The sequence below is a fragment of the Emydura macquarii genome, unplaced genomic scaffold, assembly GCF_026122565.2.
Source record: "Emydura macquarii macquarii isolate MOO-44397 ecotype Brisbane River unplaced genomic scaffold, CSIRO-AGI_Emac_v2 contig_1253, whole genome shotgun sequence".
Lineage (NCBI taxonomy): Eukaryota > Metazoa > Chordata > Testudines > Chelidae > Emydura > Emydura macquarii.
The window spans coordinates 42402656-42427124 of NW_027131390.1; positions in this window are offsets into that span (position 1 = coordinate 42402656).

A 24469-nucleotide genomic window follows, 5' to 3' on the forward strand; every position below is an offset into this window, starting at 1 on the left:
GTTAACTATGTTTAATATTTATTTAAACTACCCTCAGCCAAAGCTGGCAGCATATGAAAATATCTTCTAGTGAACACATCTGGTGTGTATTTGTTCAGAAGGAAACTGTCACCATTTCATATCTAGTATAGGAGCATGACATGCTGCCAGAAGTAAACTAGTGCCAGAGGAGAACGAACAGAAGGAACAAAGCAACAAAGGTTGCAGACAGAATGAACACAGCAACAAATGTTCTTATCAACATGCCAGTCTTCAATGCCCCAAATCTTTGACAAATCTTCACAATGGATAGACTGGAAGCAGTATTTTGCAAGCTTTTTGAATTGCTGCAAAGCTCCACCAGGAAACTTGAGATATTCAGGTATCTTATTTAATTTATGCTATGACGAAGTAGGCAAAGCATATCTGTAGGTTCTTTGACTTTATTGAAGACAGTAACAAAGATGACTGTGAAAGGGCTCTGGCTATGTCCGATGTATACTTTGTACCTCAGAGAAATGTGGTTTATGAAAGAGCCTCTTTTCACCAGAGAATTCAAGAACCAGAGGAAAATGTTACATGTTTTATAAAAGCTCATGCATTGGCTGAAAACTGTGATTTTGGAACTGCAAAACATGAAAATATCAGAAACAGGATGTTTATTAGGTAACAGATAAAAATCTTTCACAGCAACTACAGAGAAGACAGACAATCCTAGGCACAGCTATACAGATAGCAAAGCAGTCTGAATAAGTCAAATAGAAAAAAGGAAGAAGCAATTTGAAAAAACCAGAAACTAGCTTAGAAACTGGAAATAGACACAAGTGGTAAAATTCATCATCATCATCAACAAACTTCTGAAGCAAGGAGAGATAATTCCTAGGCTAAGAGGGTCAAATTCCAGCTTACGTACACAAGGTGTGGAAAAATTGATACCCAAGAGATGATGCATGTCCAGCCAGAGGTACAAGGTGTAATATCTGCCCAAAATATGGAAATTTTTGCAGGCGTTTGCCACACCAAAGCGGTCAGGGAGATTATTCATATTATGGACAATCAAGAGCCATTGTTTCTGGGATGATCTCTTGTGACAACACAGAACGTGTCAGGAGAGCGAAACTGAATATTCATAGTAAGACTATTGGTTTAAAATTGATTCAGGAGCTGACATCACAGTCACCTCAGAAGGGACTTTTCAATCACCTTCAACCCCCCTCAGAGCTGAAGTCACCTGATAGAACTATCACTAGCCCTGGTATGGCTAGTTCACTGCATGGGCCAGTTCACCACACAAACAATTTACAAAGACAAAACTTTGAATTCAGAGCTCATGTGATCAAAGGACCAGAGACCAACCACCTTCTCAGCTGCAATGTGGCAGCCATGGTCTAGTGAGAAAGGCGGAAGAACTCGATGGAGGATTTAATTTATTGGACTTTTGAACGGAGATCCAGTACAAAGCAACTTAAAAGACAATGCTGAACCATGCAATGTACTAACAGCCCTACCAGACAGACCTTGGAAGAGACTAGCTGCTGATTTATGCAAATTCAGAGAATGTCATTATCTGGTCGTAATAGACTATTTTTCCAGATACATATCAATAATGTACTTCACATACATAACATATCACAGTGTTACCGAGAACTTGAAGTGCACTTTTGCTGATTTTGGTATTCCGGAACAGCTAGTGACAGACAGACCACAATTCATTGCAGCAGAATTTAAGTCATTCTGAACCAAATACAATTTTGATAACTAGTAGCCCACATTACCCACAAGTGAATGGGGAGGCTGAGAAAGCTGTACAGACAGCCAAGAAAATTTTACAGGAGGAAGATCCATTCCTTCCTCTTCTGAGTTACAAATCAAGACTGACAGCAGCTACTGGATATAGTCCAGCACAACTCCTGATGGACTACTGTTCCAACTTTGGAAAATAATCTATCTCCAAAGTGACCAGACACAATGAGGAATTGCCAAATCAGATAAAAAGGTAAAAAGAGCTTACAAACACTTTTACAACACATGCCACTCAGAGAATTGCCAGGTCTAGAACTTGCTGATTGTGTTCATGTCAAATTGGATGGAGAACTCCAGGTGTTGTAAAAGAAAAGAATTCAATGCCCAGATAATGTGTGATCGAGACTGACAGTTCAACAGAAACTGTCGACCTGTATAGTATTTTCCTCAGAAAGAACAATCAAAAGAACAAACTCTATGGATGGTGCAGAACAGCAAGAAGAAAACTCAAGGATTCTAGACTGACCACAGCCAGTCTTTGCAACTAATGGATAGCCAGATGACCAAGTTGTTCTGCATTCAGATCATGTAATCAGAAAACCAGTACAATTCAGAGACACTTAACAGACTGATATGTACTAAACTTCAAAGTGTAAACATAGTAAATAGTAGGAATGTAGAACTAAAACGGGGAGATGTAATGGAATGTCAAACTGTATTATACTGTTCAGCCACTAGGTAGTGCTTTGTGTAAAATACCTTATTTAAGCTACCCTCAGTCACACTTGGAAGAGCATTAAAGGATCTCATTATGAATACATCTGGTGTGTATCTCACTCAGAAGGAAACTCTGTAGCCAGAAAATATCTGGTACAGGAGTGTGACAGGTTTTTTTGTTTGTTTGTGTTTGTTTTTTTGTTTTGCCTAAAAGTCAGAATTGTGTGTTTGGAGAGGCCTTTCCAGCCAGCTATGCCCAGGTTTTTTCTCAGAGGAAGGAGATACCTCTGGGTGTGGATCTGTGCTCTGGCACTTCCTGCAGTGACAGCTCTCCCTCTCTCAATGCTGCTTATACAATCACAGTGGTAGAGGGGGAGAAAAAGGTGCAACTGCTCAGAAATTCTGGATTCCTTTCCCCCTCGCCCCCCATTGATACACAAAAAGGCACCTAATTCACAGATACTGCACCAACATCTTCAGCATTCTCCAGAGTGCCTGATCCTACCAGCTGCCATGACTGGGACACTGTGTTTAATGGTTACACTGCACTTTTTTCCAACTTAGCGGACAGAATCATAGAATCATAGAAGATGAGGGCTGGAAGGGACCTCAGGAGGTGATTTAATCCAACCCCCTACTCAAAGCAGGACCAAGTTGCTACAAAACTTTAAATTTTTGTACATCTCCCTGGGTGACATTTTGTGCAAAGTATTCAATAAGCTTATTTTCAACTAATTTGCATACATCAGACACTTTAACTTAAAAAAGTGGCATGGATTTAGTGTTGGTGAAAGGCTATCTGGGAGGCAGCAGCAGGCTCTCAAAACTATACATGCTTTATCCACCAGAGTGTGACAAGGAACCAGACTGTGTTGCTTACACAAGCTTATAATTAGCATATTCATTCTGAAAGTCAGTGTGGCAAAGTGGACAAGACTTGGGTCAACCCTGATCAACATCGGTGCTGTAGATGCCATCATAATATACAGTAGCACCTCAGAGTTAAAACAGCAGAGTTACGAACTGGCCAGTCAACCACACACCTCATTTGGAACTGGAAGTATGCAATCAGGCAGCAACAGAGAGCTTGGTCAGATGACTAGGGAGGATTATATAAAAAAAAAAAAAAAAAAAAAAAAAAAGCAAATATAGTACAGTAGTGTGTTAAACATAAATTACTAAAAAAATAAAGGGAAAGCAGCATTCTTCTTCTGTATAGTAAAGTTTCAAAGCTGTATTAAATCAATATTCAGTTGTAAACATTTGAAAGAACAACGATAACGTTTTGTTCAGAGTTACGAACAACCTCCATTCCTGAGGTGTTCATAACTCTGAGGTTCTACTGTAAATAACGCTGAAACAGACTACATGCTTCCTAAGATACACAAACAAGGGAACCCAGGCAGACCCATATTATCTGGCCATACTCTGATGGAAGGAATACCAGGACTCATAGAAACCATCCTTAAACCACTCACCACACAAAAGGCCAGCTTCCTCTACAACACTATCAATTTCCTCCAGAAACTAGACAACATTAACAGCCTCCCCAAGAATACCATCCTTGCCACCATGGATGTCACCTCCTCATACAGCAATATCCCTCACCATGATGTCATTGCTGCCTGCCTCAAATATATAAAAGATAATGCATAATGTTCAGAAATCCAATGAAAACCTATCACCAAACTCATCCATTTCATCCTCACCTACAACAACTTCACTTTTAACAACACATGCTTTGTCCAAACCATGGGAACAGCCGCAGGTATTAGGATAGGATTTGTCAACCTCTTCATGTGCTACCTTAAGGAAGAATTTCTGGAAAAATGCACCATGAAACCAATGCTATACCTGAGATATGTTGATGATATCTTCACCCTCTGGACTAGTGGGGCTTAATCTTCCAAACTACTGTACCCCTTTCAGGAGTCAGAAGCCCGAGCCCCACCACCCGGGGCTGAAGCATGTAACTTGCTTCATGGGACCCTCTGTGGCATGGAACCTAAGCAATTGCCTTGCTTGGCCCTGCCCTATCAACCACCCTAAACACATCCCACAACCCCTTGGTGGAGGGAGCGGGTTGCAACCCCCAGGTTGAGAAACACAGGTCTAGATGAATTGACATACTCCCTGGAAGACCGCTGCGTACCCCCCAGGGTATACGTACCCCTTTTTGAGAACCACTGCTCTGGACAGAAGAGCTAAACTCCCTCATAGATTTCAACTACATCATCAACAACCACACCCATCCATCAAACTTTCTCTAGAGCTTCCACACTCACATCAATTTCCAGGACACCACAAATCAGCTTCAACAACTGAACCCTACAGATGACTACATACAAGAAACCCACGGATCACCACACTTACTTTCACAGATCCAGCAATCACCCCAGACAAACCAAAAAACAAACAAACCCGTTATCTATAGCCAGGCACTTAGCTACCACAGAATTTGCTCCAAAGAGAAAGTCTGTAACACACTTAAAAACACTTTCACTAAGCAAGAACACTCCAATAGAAAAGTAGATCACATTATAGAATGGACCACCCAAATGCCTTGAGAGAACCTTCTTCAATACAGGAAAAAAAAAAAAAAACCCTCTGCCAGACATCCCTGATTGTCACTTACCACCACACACTAGACCCCATATGGGTATCAAACAATTACAACCCATATTTGATAGGGAGCCCATCCTGAAAGTAATCTTTCCTGAATTCCCTCCTCTGGCCTTCAAAGAACCCCCCCAGTCTTGTCAAGCTCATCATCAGAAGCAAGCTCCCCACAGACAGGACACACCATCTCAAAGAGCCACCAGGCCCTGCCAGAGCAACAGCTGCAAAAACTGCAGACCTATTTCCACTTCTACAATGGTCAATACCCACCACAACACACCTTTCAAGATCAACGGGTCCTACATGTCTATGACAACATGTGGCGTACCTCATCCAGTGCATGAAATGCCCCAATAACAACTATGTGGGTGAAAGTAAATCATCACACATTCTTGAATGAACTCATAATGAAAAATTGTAAAAGACAAAACACCATATCACCTCTGGTTGAACACTTTTCACAAAGCAATTACTCCATATTGGATCCTTCAATATTTGTCCTCAAGGGAAATCTATACAACACCTTCAAAAGGCAAGCCTGGGAACTTAAATTCATAATTCTGCTAGACACCAAAACCCATGGATGTAACAGGGACACTGGATTTATGGCTCATTTACTAATTTGTAACATGCCAGACTGCCTGCTATCCTTAATGGCCCAATTCAATCTCTTTATGCATAAAAATCTAACCCCCCCCCCCCCCCCCATTACCCATTTCATTTCAAGTGACCACCTCCCACGTTACCCCTTCTGTTTAACAATCTGTCCCAATCTGTCTTTAGCTCAGACACGCTGCTTCCTTCCTCAAACCTGAAGAAGAGCTCTGTGTAGTGCAAAAGCTTGTACCTTCCACCAGCAGAAGTTGGTCCAGGGTGCCATTTCAGGTGAAGCGAACAATATGCACCATTTGGGCAGAAATGATGTGGCTACATATGTATTAACACCTCCAACGTAGCTGAGATCCTCTCTCTCCATTATATCAATTTCAGTCATTCTAATTTGTCTTTGGCTGTTCCATATAGAGGAATAGTTCACGTGCAAATGACCTCCGAGCAATGCATGCTGTCCTTACAAGCATCGTATCTACTACACATTGTTTTGCTCTATGAGATTAAACGTATCTGAATCTAAAATATTTAATAGAAAAAAATGAATCATTCTGATCTGTCTGCAACCAATCTGCCAAGGACTTGCCTATCACTTGTGACCAGTCACTGAACTGAATAGCCCACTACCTGAAAGGGGGTTCCAGGGAGGATGGGGCTAGGCTGTTCTCGGTGGTGGCAGATGACAGAACAAGGAGCAACGGTCTCAAGTTGCAGGGCGGGAGGTCTAGGTTGGACATTAGGAAAAAGTTTTTTACTAGGAGGGTGGTGAAGCACTGGAATGGGTTACCTAGGGAGGTGGTGGAATCTCCATCCTTAGAGGTTTTTAAGCTGAGGCTTGACAAAGCCCTGGTTGGGATGATATAGCTGAGGTTAGTCCTGCTTTGAGCAGGGGTTTGGACTAGATGACCTCCTGAGGTCCCTTCCAACTCTAATATTCTATGATTCTATGATTCTAAAACCTTTTAATGAAGAACAAATTCCAGCTGTTAAAAAAGCAAACAGTGTATTCTAGCCATTGTGGATACATCACATAATAGGGTCACGTTAATTACATAGCAGTTACAAGGTAATTACACAGTATCTATGTTTTGATGCATTTAATTTGTATAACTGGAAGATTAACTACTTGACTGAACAATTTCCTTTCATCTCATACGGGCCAGATTGTGAAAAATTCACTCATGGTGACTAGTAACTCACTCCACAAGGATGTCCATTGAAATCCATGGACGTTGTTGTGGAGTAAAGTACTAGTCAATGTGCATAAAGGTATCACTGTATATATATATATATATATATATATATATATATATATATATATAGGTCCTGATTCATCACTGCATTACTCGTTTTATACTGGTGTAACTTTCATTAAAACCAACCAAGATGTAACTCCACTGAAATCAATGGAGTAATTATGGTGAAACAGACCCTTAGAATGCAGGTACAATAATTACTCTATAATTTCTCTGAATAGCCAGATTTAGTATAGAACTGTGTCAACTGTGCCTACCCACAAACTTTGTACATAACACTAATTCCTTTTTTAACACTAATCTAATTTTCTAAAATATTATCCTTTTGTCGTTAAGATTCACACATTGTCTTAGCTCAAATGTGCTATTTTTGGAAAGATTAATCAAAATCTGTGCAGCTGTGCCCCTTACAAGACTTGCTTGCTACCTCTCTTTGTGTCCATGAAACCCTAACAACATCATCCTACCTGTGTTCTGCAGTTAGGTGGTTGGGTTAGCTCTCCACCTCCATCCAGCTGCACTCCCAAAGAGCGCTAGTTAGAATTTAGATTTCTGTAGTTAGGCTCTGTGAAGAGGAATTAACCCTGATCCATGCTAATATGGTAAACTGCATGGATTGTTTTTTTTCCTCTAACCAACATTTTCATGCTGTCTTATAACACTCTCTTATACTCTGAATCAATCTGATCTTAAATGCCTTTAATTACTATGTCTTTTAATTGAACAAGATTTTGTATTTTTAAATCTGCATGTTTATTGGGTGATCAAGTTCCCAGCCTTGCTGTGCCAGGCTTTCAGTAGAGCCAAAAGGTGCTAGATGAGCACTGGACCTTGAGAAAAGAAATGTACTACAGAGTTCTTTATGCTTCATCCTGTAACCTAAGCACAAAGTGTTGCGCCTCCAGTTTCCACACCATAAGTTGATTTCAAGTATTGGCACTGGTTCTTTCATTGTTAATTTTGTGTGGAGGGATTTCTGTTCTTTTTCTTGCTTTGTGGCTTTTCCTTGCATTTCCACTGAAAAGGAGACTGCTTTGAAGCTTAAAGCTGGGTATGTTCTTCAAGAACTGGGGGTTATTCCAAAATGTTATTATACTATTAGTACAAATAAACCATGACATTTCCTCTTTCAGCACATCTAGGAGGAATTTTTACATAGTCGAAGACTCACGAGTGACTTCTTCCCAGTACACGCACAGTCATCCTGGAACACCAGCTGCATTGAACAGTGAAGTCTGTTCAAAAGAATGAAGTGTTAAATTTTATTTTATTTTATTTTATTACAGAAATGACCTTTTTGGTGTTTTACTTCACTGATTTTCAGTTAGCTGAATAGATTGTTACTATATCATGAGCAATGGTTGAATTATGATCATGAACTTACTTTTTCTTGGCAAATTTCTAGGGAAAATGAATATTATTTTTCCACAGATCTGAAGTATAAAAGCATTTATACAGAGGAATCATGCCTATTGGGAACTCTTGTGTACTTTGCAGTAGTATTTTATTAAGAGCTGAGGAATCTGAAGGTCCCATAGATGTAAGGTTTCAATTAGCTTTACATTGTGTGTCAGTCTTTAAATACTAAACTAAATTTTAATCCAATCACTTGATTTGACTCCAGACATGATTAATGTTTGACTCATCAGCGGTTCATTGAGGGGTTAAAAAGCAAACTCATTTCTGGTCTGGCCTGACTCAGATGTGAATTTACTGGGATCAGAGCTATGTTTCCCTTTTAGCTGACACCTTGGCAATTGTTAGCATTGGCTTTCTTTTTAGTCACGATCATTCCTATCCATTTCCCCCTCCTCAACCCAAATATCTAACAGCATTCAGTGTTTCTCCTTTATACCTTCTCCCAGTGAGACGTGAGTCTTGCAAGCTCTTAGTCTTGCATTAATCAAAGTGTCTGCTGTCTGACCTACATTAGAGAGATGAAATATGTTTTAAATAGTGGCTTTTCTATCTTAAAGAAACAGCGTTTTACTGGGGGAATCTAGTACAAGAAAGAAAGTGATTGTGAGATACTTAAACCAGCCAATCCCCTTGGGTAGCGCACAAGGGGCTCATCTACTTGTAATTGGGGTAACAGTGTGGCCTAGTGGTTAGACTACTGGGGGGAACTCAGGATACCTACATTTTCTGCCCACCTCTTTTGTTAGCCTGCTGAATGACTTTTGTACATCAGTTGCCCCATCTGTAAAATAGGGATAATGATTCCTCCATTACTAAGTGCTATATAAGAGCTAGGTATTGTTATGTGTCCAGCCCAATACCTGGGGCTGCTCACTGATGACATCATTACAGGAGATGCCATGCTGTCATTTGAATCTCTACATTATACCATCATTCTGGACATCAGTCACTGTTACACAGATGGATGATGGAGTCGGTGGTGACATATGAGGCTTCAGAAAATGTTATTAATAAACTTATATATGGAAGATTAGACTGATGCAAAAGCTGTAAACATGATTGCATGTGGAACAGATAAAACCATCCATGACCATGCTGTTGTATCCTGGTTTTGTGCTTTTCACATTTTTCACATAAGGTGTTTGTCATTAACCGCTTTGAAGCAAGACACATAAAGTGACAAATCTGCCACCACCTCGCTCTGTCACGGGCCGTTGCTTCCCAGTTACTAGGATCAACCCGACATGCTGTTAAGTTTGACCTCAGGCTATCTTTATGGCATTTGTACTGACTATCATGAGACCAGGTATCTTGCTCTGACTATAAAATATTGCCTTGAGTATTCTTAAGTCAGCCATATGAACAAGGTGCCCAACCAATGTACTTGAGCTGTTATGATTGTGCTCTGACTGCCAGCCATCTGACAATGATTAAGGATTTCAGTATTAGGAAACTTCTCCCACCATTGAAAATAGACCCTGAAAATAGATTGATGACAGGGCATATGGAACTAAACAAGTTTTCTGCTATTTCAGCAATATGTTGTCCAGGCCTCATACCTATACAGAAGGTGTTGCTAGCACCAATTGTCCAATACCCATTTAGCTTAGTGCTTATTTTGATGCCTCTTTCTTTTCATAGATGGGGTGATAACATTCCAAAAGCTGAGCTCTCATTGGCTACATGATGGATAACCTCATCATCAGTTGTGGCATTTTATGACTGCACGCTCCCTAGGTAACAAAACTTCTTCATGGACTTGAGAGGACTTAACTGGGTGGATAAGCACACACCCCCAGCATAGATTGATACAGTACATCAGTTTTCTCTAGGCTAAGTGTAAAACCAAAGTGGTTAACTGTACAGGCAAAGTGACCAGTTATAAATTGAATATCATCGATTGAGTGAGCAACCAGTGCACTGTCATCAACAAAAAAAAGCTCCTTAATGAATTAATCTGCTGCTTTTGTGTGAACATGAAAGCATTGCAGATTAAACAACTTCCCATCAGTGTGGAACTGAACAAATACTCCTCTCCCAGTGCTATGAAATGCATCCATAAGCATAGCCAAATAAAGAATGGAAAAGAGTGTGGGAGCCAGTACACAGCCTTGTTTGGTGCCATTAGTGACCAGAAAGGGGTTAGATATCTTACCATTTTCCACCAGTCTGGCCATCATGGAAGGACCAAATGACAGAAATAGACTTTTCAGTGCATCCAATGATGAACAACATTTTCAAGTTCCTCTTGATTTACAGAATCAAAAGCTTGGTCAAGTTGACAAACAGAACATAAAGACCATGGATTTGCTCCTGGTGCTTTTCCTGAAGCTGATGACCTGTGATAATCATGCCTACAACATTCTAACTCCTAAACTTTCAGTCTAAGCAAGAATTGAATCAAACAGTTTTTCTCACCCAGATAGATGCTACAAACAGGTTCTCCATGTCCACTGAAAGTAGGACAAGTAGTAATGGGCTAATCTGCAATAAGCAAGATTTAGTTTAGATATTAGGATAAAACTTTCTAACCATAAGGAGATTTGGAGTGCCTTGGAAAAGCAGCCTGATGTTTAAAAATCATGAGTCAGATCTTCCCAAATCATGAGATTAGCTTAAAAATCATGTGATTTTTAAAAAAATATACATTTGGAAGTGGGTTTTTATTTGCCTTTTGGTTTTGACCCATTAAGGCTCATGCTTTCCAGGTTTTGTCTAACCACAAGGAACAGACACACATATTTTAAAAGAGAATGAAATCTGAGAGTCTCACAAAAAATCACATGACTCCAGAAGGTGGGGCTATAATAAAAACATCAAATAATGTGAGAATTGCAGTAAAATTGCAAAACTTGGCAGCACTGGTGACTATCTAAAACAGCCAAGAGTTGTAAAGTCCACAATGCTGCACTCAAAGGTCTCATGAGAACTTTCATGCTAGTGAGATTTTCATGATTCTGGTGAGGCCAGAAATATACGATGAAAACAGTACTTTGAAACCTCTGCTCCCATTGCCAGATGCAACCAGGGACTGCATAGGCTACTGAAATAATAATGTGTGGAAAAACGTTCTACAAACATTGTTCAAACCTCAAATACTCTGCGGTTTATTCAGCTCAAAATGTGGTCAAAGGTTTGGGTCCTGTTCTTATTTTAGTTACGCTGAAGCACTCATTCATGGGTAGCACAGGCAGAATAAACTTGTGACAGACATACCTGTAGGGCTTCTGTTGTAGCTTCGTATAAAAGTGCTTAATTCTGCATCACTTTCCCAATGGCAACATCATGTGCCATTGAGTGCATCCACCAGTTCTGGGTAGCAGAACGGCTTCCAGCTATGGAGGGCAGCTACCTTATACATGGAGAATCCTGTTGAATAAGCACTCATACACAATCTGATGGTAGCCCCAACCAGGCATGGTGGAGCAGCACATGGCACGGCTGCCCCTACAAAAGGCCACAGATGCCCAAAGACAGACCTGAACATTGCGAAGTCAGGCCACCAGTAAATAAGCATGCAGCCAATCATAATCCACATGGGCATGCAATTCCCTTTCCAAAAGTAATGCCAGAAAGGTGGAAGAACCACGAGGGGTCAACAGCATTCACTAGGAGGCATTCCAGACTCAAACCTGCATCCACGTTCGTTGCCCTGCTCCTTGCAGCTCCTGCCCAAGTATGGCACATGGCGTGCGTTGATGAGAGAACGGGACCAAAGCTGCACACATCTCTCCCAATATAATCAAATCATACTGCGTGTGATTCCACACAACATCAGCTCTGCACCTTTTTAGTTCAAGTCCTGTGGCGATAGAGGTATAGCAACAAAGACAAGAAGAGGATGCTACTGGAAGTCCTTACTCATAATGCTGCACACAGGCAACCTGGGAGTGATGGTTGTCCATCATAGACTAGAACAGATGCTACAGTCATATCCTTCCTAGGTATCAGAGTAGCCCTATTTAAGGGTAGCACTGCTCTCCTCAAATCGGGAAGAGGATGGAAAAAGATCCCTAAAAGACACTTGCTCCATCCAAAACAGGTGACATCATTCAGCTCTTCTGTGGTCCATGTTCAAGAAAATCCCAGATACATTTTGCAACCTAGAATGTTTGCACAATCCTTGACAGAGGTGACAGATCTGTTTGCCGCACCGCTATACACAGTAGAATACTGGCATGGTACCATATAGGTAGTGCTTCACTCAGTGAGACAAGACTTGCTGGTGAGTTGCAGCTAAAAGGAGTGGGTGCTGGTTACACCTTTTACTGGATTGGCAAATCTGAAGATGAATGCAGATACTCTGGTGTGGAGTTTGCCATCCACTCTTCAAATGCCCAAAAACTTGAGTCATTGCCAAGTCTTCACTGCTGGCTCCATGGCAATCGATGCAGCGGGATCGATTGAGTGGGTTGTGGAGACCTGCTCAATCGATCCCAGATGGGCTCTTTTGGGGATGTGGATTATCAGTGTTAACCAAAGGAGTAAGGCTGTGTTGATGGGAGGGCGTCTTCCGTCCACGCAGCGCCATGAAGACGCTGTGCTAAGGCAACATAATTTTGTCAATGGGAGATATGCAAGCTGACCAGGCCAGACTTATGCTCCTCTGCCTCAGCCTTGCTAAAGGGTGTTATGCATCTGTCATCTTCTCATATGCACCAACAATGATCCATTCAGATGAGGCTAATGAGTACTTATATCAAACACTCGATAGCATCATCAGGTCATTTCCACAATGAGAAATTGATTATCGTTGGTGACCACAATGTTAGCATTGATCAGGACTATGCACTATGGGATAAGATGATAGCGTGACATTCTGTGCCGCAAAATAGCACCTTGGAATCCCCGTGTCCACCCAGGTCATATAATTATGATATGTTTTGTACCAAGTATGCCTTGTGAGATATCATTTCAAATATCCTGATCTGTTGAACATGAATATCCTGTTGGATTGTATGTGCTATCATTATGTGTGAAGTTATGTGTTACTGAAATATGTTGTGAGGTTGGGGACACCCACAACCAGCCTTTCAGTTACAACAATGGAGTAGCCATTGACAGTCAGAAGATTGTTAATGGCCCATCAATACACAATTCACTAGTCCAGAGACTCTTTAGAGAAGGCAAGCATGCCCCCATTTTATAATAAGTTAATCTAGACCAGATTTTCCCAGTTTGCTTCTGAGAATGTCATTGGGGGATTGTGCCAAAAGCTTTACTAAAAGTCATACACGAAATTTACCAGAGAGTACCCGAAAACCATTGAATGAAGGCTCTCTCTTTTTTTACTCTTTAGGTCCATTTCTTCTTTCTAGCATTGCAAGCATGGTGGGGAGAGGTGGACACAAGGAGTGCTTGTCCCCACCCAACACTTTGATGTCACCTTCTCTTTGTGGCTACATGTTTAGTGCATTTTCACTGCTGATGAGCTCTCATACTTTTCCTGTGGTTGCACTTCTGCTGTATGGGTCCATGCTTGACCCCTGCCTCAAACCCAGCTAAATAGACTTAGCTTAGGGGGTCCCCGCAAAAGTGATCAAGTAGGACCCACACCAACTACATGGCAACTACGACACTCAGAACTGTGACTGAAGCTGGAATCACTATGCTTTTTCCCCGAAAGGCCTTGGCCAGTAGCTCTGTAGCACTCTTGAACCTCCCCTAGCTACTCCCATTCCCACACCCATGTGGCTTCAGAGATCTACCACACTGCAGGCTTAGGCAGTTCACCAAGAATACTGCATAGCGTTTTGGTATCTTCCCACATACACCGGAACCCCAGTGGTCCTGCTGAGGTTAGGGCCATCTCTACACATGGGGTTGAGGGAGTGTGTGCACGATTTGACCCTATGGCAGGAGGAGAGCCAAGAACAGCCTCAAGCCTAAATGGCAAATCATATTTCAAATCAGCTATCGGCCACTAGGGCGCTTATTAGCAAACAAGGGCGCTACAGGATGCAATGGCTGGAAATAGAAATCAGCAAAGTTCAACCTGGAAATAAGAGTACATTTTTAACAAGAAAGGTAATTTTACACATCCCTTGGTGAACTGTTGCTGTGGTTAATCTCCAACACTTGGAGTCTTTAAATCCTGACTGGATGCATCTGCCTAAAATGTGCCTTGAGGTGGCACTAGAGCATCAGGCCAGATGCAAAACTCGACAGGTTTATCAACCCATGGAAATAACCAAATCACAACTCAATGTCGTTGGATGGATTTATTGCTTTGCCCAACCCTATCACACAAAAAAATCAGTGACCTTTGAGCTACATGACTAGTCGCCAGTCAGCACGCAGAATTTTCGAATGCCACTGTATTGCTTTTGCCGTTTTAGCATATGAAAGGTGGAAAAATATAAAACAGGTAAACTTGCAAACTACACAGTCGTATCTTTGTTTATTTATTCATTCATATTTCCATGCCACCACATTAAGTGCTATACATGCACCTACAGCCCTTTCCCTGTTCTGAAGAGCCAACAGCCTCGACAAAGGGAATGTTACATTATCCATGGGGGAAAAAAGACACAGACAAAGTGACTTGTCTCATGGCACACAGGGAGTCTGTGGTTAAGCAAGACATTAACAAAGGTATCCTGACTTTGAGGCTAGTACTTCTGCCATAAGACCAGCCCTCTTCTCTTCCATAATAACTAAAGTTATTTTTTTTATTTAAAATGAGTCATCTGATCCAGATCTCCCCCAAGACTCCGGATCCCTCCCTCTTGCTAAAAGATGTCCTCTTTCCCCTGAAGCTACTGGATCCCATCCGATGACCTAGCTATGCTCTGCAGTCAGGAAAAAGGAGGTGGCATTAAAAGCAAGATCACTGCCAGGACAGAAGGCTGAGCACTTCTGAATGGAACTACAGATGTAGTTCTCCCCAGCCGGACAGCTGAATCAGGAGTGACATGCGCTTCTCAGCTCGTGTCAGAAACTCAAGCGATCCATGCATTGAATTCACTGGGAATGTTGCTTGAGTACAAACTTCAGGATTGAACCATTCACCAGAAAACTGAAATGATGAGCAGATGAATTGGAGGGAGAATCTGAGAACTCAGAACTGACCAAACCTACTGGTCATCTCATCCACCCTCTAGCCAGCAGTAGGTTGTTCTCTAGAGTCTAGTCAGGTATTTTCTCAAGCCTAATATGAACTGACTCCAGCTGAGTTGTGGGAGAAGGGACAGCTGGCAGCAACACATGCCTGTAACAGGAAAAAAAACCAGGAACTGGAAAAACAAAAGTGAAGAAAAGTGATTTCACAAGAGTGCTTGTTTTCGTGTTTATAGCCCATCTTTTCAAGCTGATGCATGACTAAGACCTCGATCCAGCACAGCTCTTGTCTGTGCTTAACTTTACGCATGTGAATAGCCTCAGTGAAATTAATAGGGCAACTCACATGCTTAAAATTAAGCACAGACTTAAGTGATGTGCTGGATCAGGGCATCTGGGTTTGCAACTGACTTAGGCACATAAATTATTATTGGTATTATAGTACTGCATGTAGGCCCTGGTTGCTAGTGGGCCTCCTTGCGCTAGGCACTGTATACATGCAGCAAGAGATGGTCATTGCTGCAAAGAACATCTGTGCATCTGACGAAGTGGGTTGCAGCCCACGAAAGCTTATGCCTGCAGAAATTTGTTAGACCCTGTCTACACTTACCTCCAGGATTCGGTGACAGTCGACAGGAGTTACGCAAGCTACACAAAAAACTTGCGTAACTCCCATCGACTTCTCTGCTCCTCCTCTGCGTGCCGTCTTCACTGCACTGCACCGACGGGAAGGTGGTCTTAGTACGTCGATTTCCGGATCGACTGAGCGGGTCATCACTGACCGCTCAGTCGATCCAGAGAAATTGATCTGACGGCAGTGGCTTTGCCCCGTCAGTGTAGCCGTAGTCTTTAAAGTGCTACAGGACTCTTGTTGTTTTTGCTGTAAACAGACTAACACGGCTACCACTCTGGAACTGTGCTACATAGGTTTATAGGTTTATACTGCACTCATCTTAGTATCTGGGGCTACGTTTCCACTGTGAGCTCGGGATTTAATTTCCCTGCTTGTGTACACATCTTTATGTTAGCTCTCCTCGTGCTAGAGCTCAACTATGCCTCATGACTCAACTCATGCCACCACAGCCGCTACCAGTGTTACAGCAGCAACACTGCTATTTACACTTGCACCCGCTCGAGAAGAGCTAGTGCAAATATGTGCACATGCGCCGCTCGTAGTGCAGACCTCCAGCTCATAGTGTAGACATAGCCTGAAAGCCTTGCACTAAGTGACGTGACTAATATCGGTCATGTGCTGTTTGATCTCACATCCTCTCCCCTGGGGAGAATTGTAGGTAGAGTGGAGTGGAGTGCCTTGTTTTGTTAGGGTGTCCACCTCCCCAGTCTAAATAGATGGGACACAAAGGGGAAACAGAGGCACAGAGATTTATCCAAGGTCACACAGTAGATCAGTGGCAGAGCCAAAAATAGAATCCAGGTCTCACAGCTCCCAATCCAGCGACCTAGTGGACAGGGTACTCAATCCGCCACTGTGGTATATAGGTATGTGCTCATTAAACCCCTATTTTATGCCCACGTAGCAGTGAATTTAGACACTTAAATTCTATCTGTGAAATAGAAAAAAGAATAAAAATAGCTGTGTTTGCATACTTGGTCACAGATATATGGGCCTAGAGATATTATCCTTTATTTTCATTTACTATTAAAAACATGTCATGTATGGAACAACCAGGATACCTTTTCTTTAGCAGTGACAATGGAAGCTAAATCACCCTTTTTAAACAACATGTACACGAAACCATTTGCACTCATACTAGACACCTCAGCATCCCTGTTATCATACCTTGACATGACCCTGCCTGGAACAGACTGCCTGGGGAGGTCATGGAAGCTTTCATTGGAGGTTTTTAAAGAGGTGGCTGGATAGCCATCTGCCTTGGATGGTTTAGGTACAACAAATCCCGCATCTTGCCAGGGGGTTAGCCTAGATGACCCTTGCAGTTCCAACCCTATGGTTCTGTGATCTGACAATGTGCCCCAACGTCTTATTTCTTAATTAGCACATCTTCAATGATAACCCACCAATCAAATTTCAGAGACAGCACATTTTAAACTCCTTTTTGCATCTCCACTTTATGAAACATGAATTAACTTTATTATGCTGATGGCTCTTTCATAGGTTTTGCAAGTAGCTGTTCTGGTTAGACCATTAAAACAAAATGTAGTCATTTAAAAATATTAAAATTTACTCTTTCCATTCCACGTTTAAAAACACAGAATGCTCTTCAGTTCTCATCCCATTTGACTCAGGCATGTGTTCTGTCTTTCCTTTAGCTTGGGACATAACTGGCACTGCTGCAATGGTTAGCTGCTAGGCAGCAGACAGGAGGACCGCTGCTAAAACAGTTAGAACATGGTAAAAACATTCCAGCAAATAAGTCAGGAGACAGCTCTCTAATAAGGATGAGCCTGGCTTCACGGTTAAATAAGCAAGGCAGCAGGAGCAGCATCTTTTGTTAGGCCCTCCAGAGTTTCCCATATTATCCGGCCACTTCAGATGAGATGAGACGCAACCTTGAGCTCAGAAGGGCAATTCAGGCCCGCAAAAACAATTCAGTCTCCCGTGCAGCATTCAAATATAGACTCTGCCTAGGTGGAATTCTTTCTGGGCCTGAGCCAGCTCCCATTAAACCCAATGGGAAAGATGAATTCCTTTCAATGAAGGTTGGACCAGGCCGTTTCCTGCAGACAGACTAAACTGGAGGGTTTGATCTTCAGCCTCACCCTCCATTCAGCGACAACAGCGCCTTAGGCCTCCAAATGGTTTAAAAGCTGTGGCTCTACTGTGCAAGGGAATCTGCCTCTTCCCTGGGCAGACTCCAAATAGCTTGGTGGTAGCACTCATCACCTCGCTACTGAAGGGCCAAGGGTGGCCAAGGGTGTGTCCAGTCCGTCTGTACACAGCACTGATCTGCAGTGTCAGAAGACTGCTTTGGGGGCACAGCAAGCCCCACACCCTTTATTTCACTCCCTGGGTCTCAGCAAAAGTCCACTAAGGTTAACAGGAGTCTATTAAATTCAGTGCACTTTGGATCAGTCCCTTAAAGTGTGATCCAGGCTGTGGCCCAGCTCTTTGGGTGCCCATGTTGGGCAATCCCCATGGCATGGCATTTTATGGGCCTGTGTCAAGTAACCCAGGGGTCTAAGAATTAGGAATCCATCTCCATCCCCTAACTCTGGGGCTGGATATCTTTGTGATGTTTTTTGCCTCTGGTTTACTCTTTTCTCCCATTCAACCTTTTCCCTCCCAGCCCCCTCACTCTGTCTTCCACTTCTGTTTTCCAAACCAAGGTAACTGCCAAGTAATGTACGTCTGTTGTTGTTTGGAAAGTAGGTGCAACTCACTGCCCGAGGCCTTTCCACTGATCTTTGACATGTTTCCACAATACAAACAGTGGAAAAAAAAGTCTCCTTGCTATCACACTACATCATAGCTAACGATGTGCCAGGGCATATGTGGACAGCAGCCACTTTCACCACCACATTGAAAAAAGGCGTTGTGCTCTCTTGGCCACACTGGTATGTGCTATATATGGTGATGAGTCACACACCAGAGCATGACAGCCATTGTTGCAGCATGTTGCATACAGGAGAGATGTTTTCATGTTCTCTCCATTACTGACATGAACTCTAATATGTGCTGGATGATTACATTGCTGGCCAGGTGATTCCTATGTAAGCAATGCACACTTGGTTGTTTCCAGTCACTTAGGAGTATTATCGTTTGTGCAGATGTGACGGCTGCTGTCTTGGCCAATATGGGAACTGGACGGAGCAATCTTGAGAGCTAAAAAGCGTGAGTCTATAGCTTGAGCTAAAGAAAGAGACATGCTAACAGAGCTGCAAAAGACACCCTTCCCCTTTGGTTCAGGCACAGATGGGTGTGTGAACCAAAAGTTTTAAGGTGCAGCTTGACATAGCCCTGGTTGGGATGATTTAGTTGGGGTTGGTCCTGCTTGGAGCAGGGGGTTGGACTAGATACCGCCTGAGGTCCCTTCCAACCCTCATCTTCAGTGATTCTATGAGATCATTAACACTCCAGTGGATTACACATCCATGGCATTGCTGACTCCAAAGGGCTTTGGATCAGGCTCACAGTCTGGTACACAGTTGGGTCAGATTTTCAAGAGCTGGGCAACCACAACCTGGGCCAGCTTTTCACACATGCTCAGCTCCCACTGAGACAGTTATGGCCCATGCTTCAAAAGTGCTCGACATGCTAAGTCCTTTGGAAAATGTGGCCTAGGCTGAACATTGCTCTTTCCATAGTACACCACGCATGGGCCAGGAATACCATGAATGCCATCCATAATGCACCTCACAGATCAGCACCTCTGATGAACTTCTTTTCTGTGAAAGGTTCCTTAGGAAGAACGTCACTTTTCACAAGGATGCTGTTGTCTAATTATCTGCCTTGCTATCAGCTGTGATTTGCAGACTGTTGCTTGGACTAGTCACCGCTGTAAGTCCAAAATATGGTCTTTAAGATAGCAGTACCATTAAGGCTTGGTGCGGAACATATTCTGAACAATACTATACACTGTCATGCTACCCTTTCTTCAGTTACCCTCCATTGCTCTTTTCACTCTTTGTAAGGAGGTTGCTGTCCACTGATTTTACTTCCTTTTCCTGCATTAGCTACACTATTAGAACACATGTACTAAAGTGCATCTTCTCTTCCCACTGATATAATTGTGACAAACAGTGAAGATTAGTCAGAACTGGAGCTGTACAAAGAACTGACTTTTTGGTATGGCAGCTGAACAGGAAATGTTTGGGTCTACCCAAACGGATTTTTTTGTAACCCCAAAATGATTTTTTTATTTTGAGTGAAATAAATGGTTTCACTTTGAGTTTTGGGGGTTTGTTTGTTTGTTTTTTTTTAAACTTTTTTTCCCCAGAAAGAAAATAAAATCAAAATCAAAACACTTAATTTCAAAATTAGAACAAAGCATTTCAAGGTTTTCAGATTTGTTTTTTCTTGTTTTTTCAGCTGTAACCATTTGATGAATGTGACACCAACATTTGCTAAGTGTTTCTATCAAGCCAAATATGCGGAGGTTTTTGTTTTTTGCGCCAAAAAGCGCGCACACACAACTTTCATCTGAAATTTCTCTCAGCTCTATTAAAAACACTGTTTTAAAAGCAAACAGAGCCAGGGGAAGAAACAACTACTTGACTGATACAGATTTCCTGGTGCTTTCTGCAGGCATTCTAAATGGGGCATGGCGCTGCAGACACATGCATAATTAATTAATAACAGGCCATGATATTTGTTTTGGTTCTGAGGGGCATAGGCAGAAGACAGAATTCTTCTTCTTTCCAGAGGTTTCCCAATTCTTGCCTCTGGCAACTGTGTTGTGCGGAAGGTAGGCTGGATGGCAGATATCATTATGTCTTTCTGGAAGCAGCCAGAGGACACGAGGCACTAGCCAAAGAGACAAGACCATGTGATGTCCCCCAGGAAGAGCTCACACTCTGAAGACAGACAAACCAGGAGGTGAAATCCAGAGGCTGCCCATCTTTAGGAGACAGTACACTCCAGAGCATCCAAATAGCAAAGGGGACATGGATTTTATTTGGATAATCAGGAGTTGAGCTGATCGAGAGGGCAGGAACAACTCAGCCATTCAACGGTGGTGTGGCCTCCCATGCAACTAGGGATTCCTCCTCCTCAGAATCCCAGCCAGGGGGTCTCTGTTTTGCCAGGGGTCTCACTCACTGCCAAGACAGCAGGGTTGCAGAGAGGGCTCCCTACACTACCACAGGAGCTATTTAGCTACAAGGTGACCACTCCCACGGCTGGGGATTTGTCTTCCTCTTCCTGGAAGTCCCAGCTGGGGCTCTCAGCTCTGTTGTCTGACTCTCCACATTATCCAAATCCTTTCCTTAGCTTCAGAGGAAGGTGAAAAGAGAGCCTCAGGGTCTCTGTCAATCTGATCCATGGGAAAATTCCTTCCCGACCCCAAATACGGTGATCAGTTAGATCAGTAAATGCTCAGGGCATTTGGGAGACACCCACCAGCCAGACACCCAAGAAAGAATTCTCTGTATTAACTCAGAGCCCTCCCCATCCAGTATCCAATCTCCAGCATTTGAGGAGTTTTGTTACTGGCACATACTATTGTAGGCTGTCCCATCACACCATCCCCTCCATAAACTTCTCAAGCTCAGTCTGGAAACCTGTTAGGTTCCCCCCCCCACTTGGAAGGCTGTTACAGAATTTCACTCCTCTGATGGTTAGAAACCTTCACCTAATTTTGAGCCTAAACTTGTTGATGGCCAGTTTATAGCCCTTGGTTCTTGTGTCCACTTTGGCGCCAAACTTAAATAATTCCTCTCCCTCCCTGGTATTTATCCCTCTGCTGTATTTATAGAGAGTAATCATATCTCCCCTCAACCTTCATTTGTTAAGCTAAACAAGCCAAGCTCTTTATCTCCTGTCATAGGGTAGGTTTTCCATTCATCGGATCATCTTAGTAACCTTTCTCTGCTCCTGCTACATTTTGAATTCATTTTTCTTAAACATGGGAGACCAGAACTGCACACAGTATTCCAGAGGATTTCTCACCAGTACCTTGTGTAATGGCAATAACACTTCTACTGGAAATAGCTCACCTGCTGCATCCTAGGATTGCACTAGCTTTTATCTACATCTATGTAAGTGATATATTCCCAATTTTCTCCATTCTAAAGCTTGTCTTTGCTAATTAGCTCTTCCCATAGGCAACACAGCATAGGGGATGGCCTGGAGGGCCTTGGAGCTGGAACTGGTAGGGGCCTTACGCATGAGCTGAGGTGGGACACGCTCTGTTGCGGGAGCCTCAAAACATTTGTGGGAGAAGCCGAGAGCTGAAGTTTACTGGGGGGGGGGGAAGGAAGGGGTGAGATGGGGGCTCTTTGTGTCACAGGCCCACCGTGTGCTCATTCATTTACTGTAAAAAGAAAGGCTGGATTTTCAGCGGAGTCTAAAGGGGTGAGAAACCCAGCTCCCAATGAATTTGAATGGGACATAGCCACATAATTTCCTTAGGCCTTTTGGAAATGCCAGCCAAAGTGTATCACATACACAGTTCCCATTCAGCCTGGCATTAGCCTCCAGCAAAGAGGCTATCACGGAGCCCTGGACTTTAGCAGCATTAGGCTTTGGAGGTTACCACATTTGGGTCCTGGCAGGTCACACAAAGGATTACAAGAGATATAGACTAAAAAGGAGAAGAGATCGGTGCTACAGTTGGCAATGATGTCCCTCCCTGTTGCAAGGCAGACAGACTCTGGATGCAGGTGTTGCTATATGAGCAGAGGGGGATATGAAGCAAACAACAGATGCCCCATTAGAACTTGTGACTATATAAAAGTTATATTGAAATTGGAAAAGGTACAAAAAAGGGCAACTAAAATGACTGGGGTATGGAAAAGCTTCCATATGAGGAGAGATTAATAAGACCGGGACTTTTCAGCTTGGAAAAGAGATGACTAAGGGGGGGATATGATAGAGGTCTATAAAATCATGACTGGTGGGAAGAAAGTGAATAAGGAATTGTTATTTATCCCTTCTCATACCACAAGAGCCAGGGGTCACCAAATGAACAAATGGAATGTAATGGAACAAATGGAAGTATTTCTTCACATAATGCACAGTCAACCTGTAGAAATCTTTGCCAGAGGTTGTTGTGAAGGCCAAAACTATAATGGAGTTCAAAAAAGAACTAGATAAGTTCATGGAGGATAGGTCCATCAATGGCCATTAGCCACGATAAGCAGGGATTACTGTTTGCCAGAGGCTAGGAATGGTCGTCAGGACGGATTGCTTGAGGATTACCTGTTCTATTCATTCTCTTTGAAGCACCTGGCATTGGCCGCTGTCAGAGGAGAGGATGCAGGGCTGGATGGACCATTGGTTTGACCCAATACGGCCGTTCTTGTGTTCTAGAGTGGGGTGAAAAACTGAGTTTTCTGGTTCCTGATAGTGCCCTTGGTTTTGTTTTTTAATATTCTCTTTGGCCAACCCAAAACCAAAGTTCTTTAGAATTTTCATCAACCCAAAGAGTCAGAAGAAAATTTAGATTGGGTCAAACGAAACTTTCTGGGTTTGCGGTGCTTTTAACGGAAGCAAAGGTCATTTGAACAGAAAGGGCAAGATTCGCACAGAGCCCTGAGTGCTACCAGTGTTCACCAAATGGAGGTGGAGGAGGAGGTTGTCCCCACAGTAGAGACTCTGCAGACCAGAGGCTAGCTAGTTAAACAAGCCCACAGGGAAGGGGAGGCATGAGTTAGTTGCTGGGTGTCCGGGTTGAGGTGCCTGTGCCCATGCCTATCAGCAGATGTCCTTAACACTGGGAAGTTCTAAATCAAAGCCCAGCTGACCCTCAGGTTCTCCCTCAGTCTAAAACTCACTGCTCCTAGGTGATCCAGAGACAGCATGAAATCAAAGTCACGAAGGGTATCTCCACACTGCAATTAAACACCTGCAGCTGGCCCCCAGCATCTGCCTCCGGCTCTGGTTATGGGGCTGTCAGACTGTGGTGTAGATTTCCAAGCTCAGCTTGGAGCACAGATTCTGGGCCCTTCCTGCCTTGCGGGCAATTTGACAGCCCCGTGAGCCCATGTCAGCTGACCCAGGCCAGCCGTGGGTGTTTAACTGCAGGATAGACAAACCCTAGGGCACCGATCCACTTACTTCAGAATGTGCTTGACTAAGTCTGTGATTAGCCCCAGTGAAGCCAACATTAAGCCTATGCTTGAATGAGTCGCTGGACTGGGGCTGTACCATTTTACCATGCTAGGTGATATTGAATGTGGGGAATTTCTTTCCCGGAGCAGACTAGCAAGAAAAAGGTGTTCCTTGGATTTCCCCCTCCACTCACACATTTTTGAAGCTGTTGTTCCTATTTTATAGGGTGACCATGTGCTGGGCTTTTCATAAAGCAGCAACAGCGGTCATTCAAACAGACATTCCCTCTGCAAATCTGCCTGAATCACACGGTTTTCAGATCCAGGGTCTCCAGGCAGGTTTATGAGGTGCCAGCTGTGTGATTAACAGTCCCAGA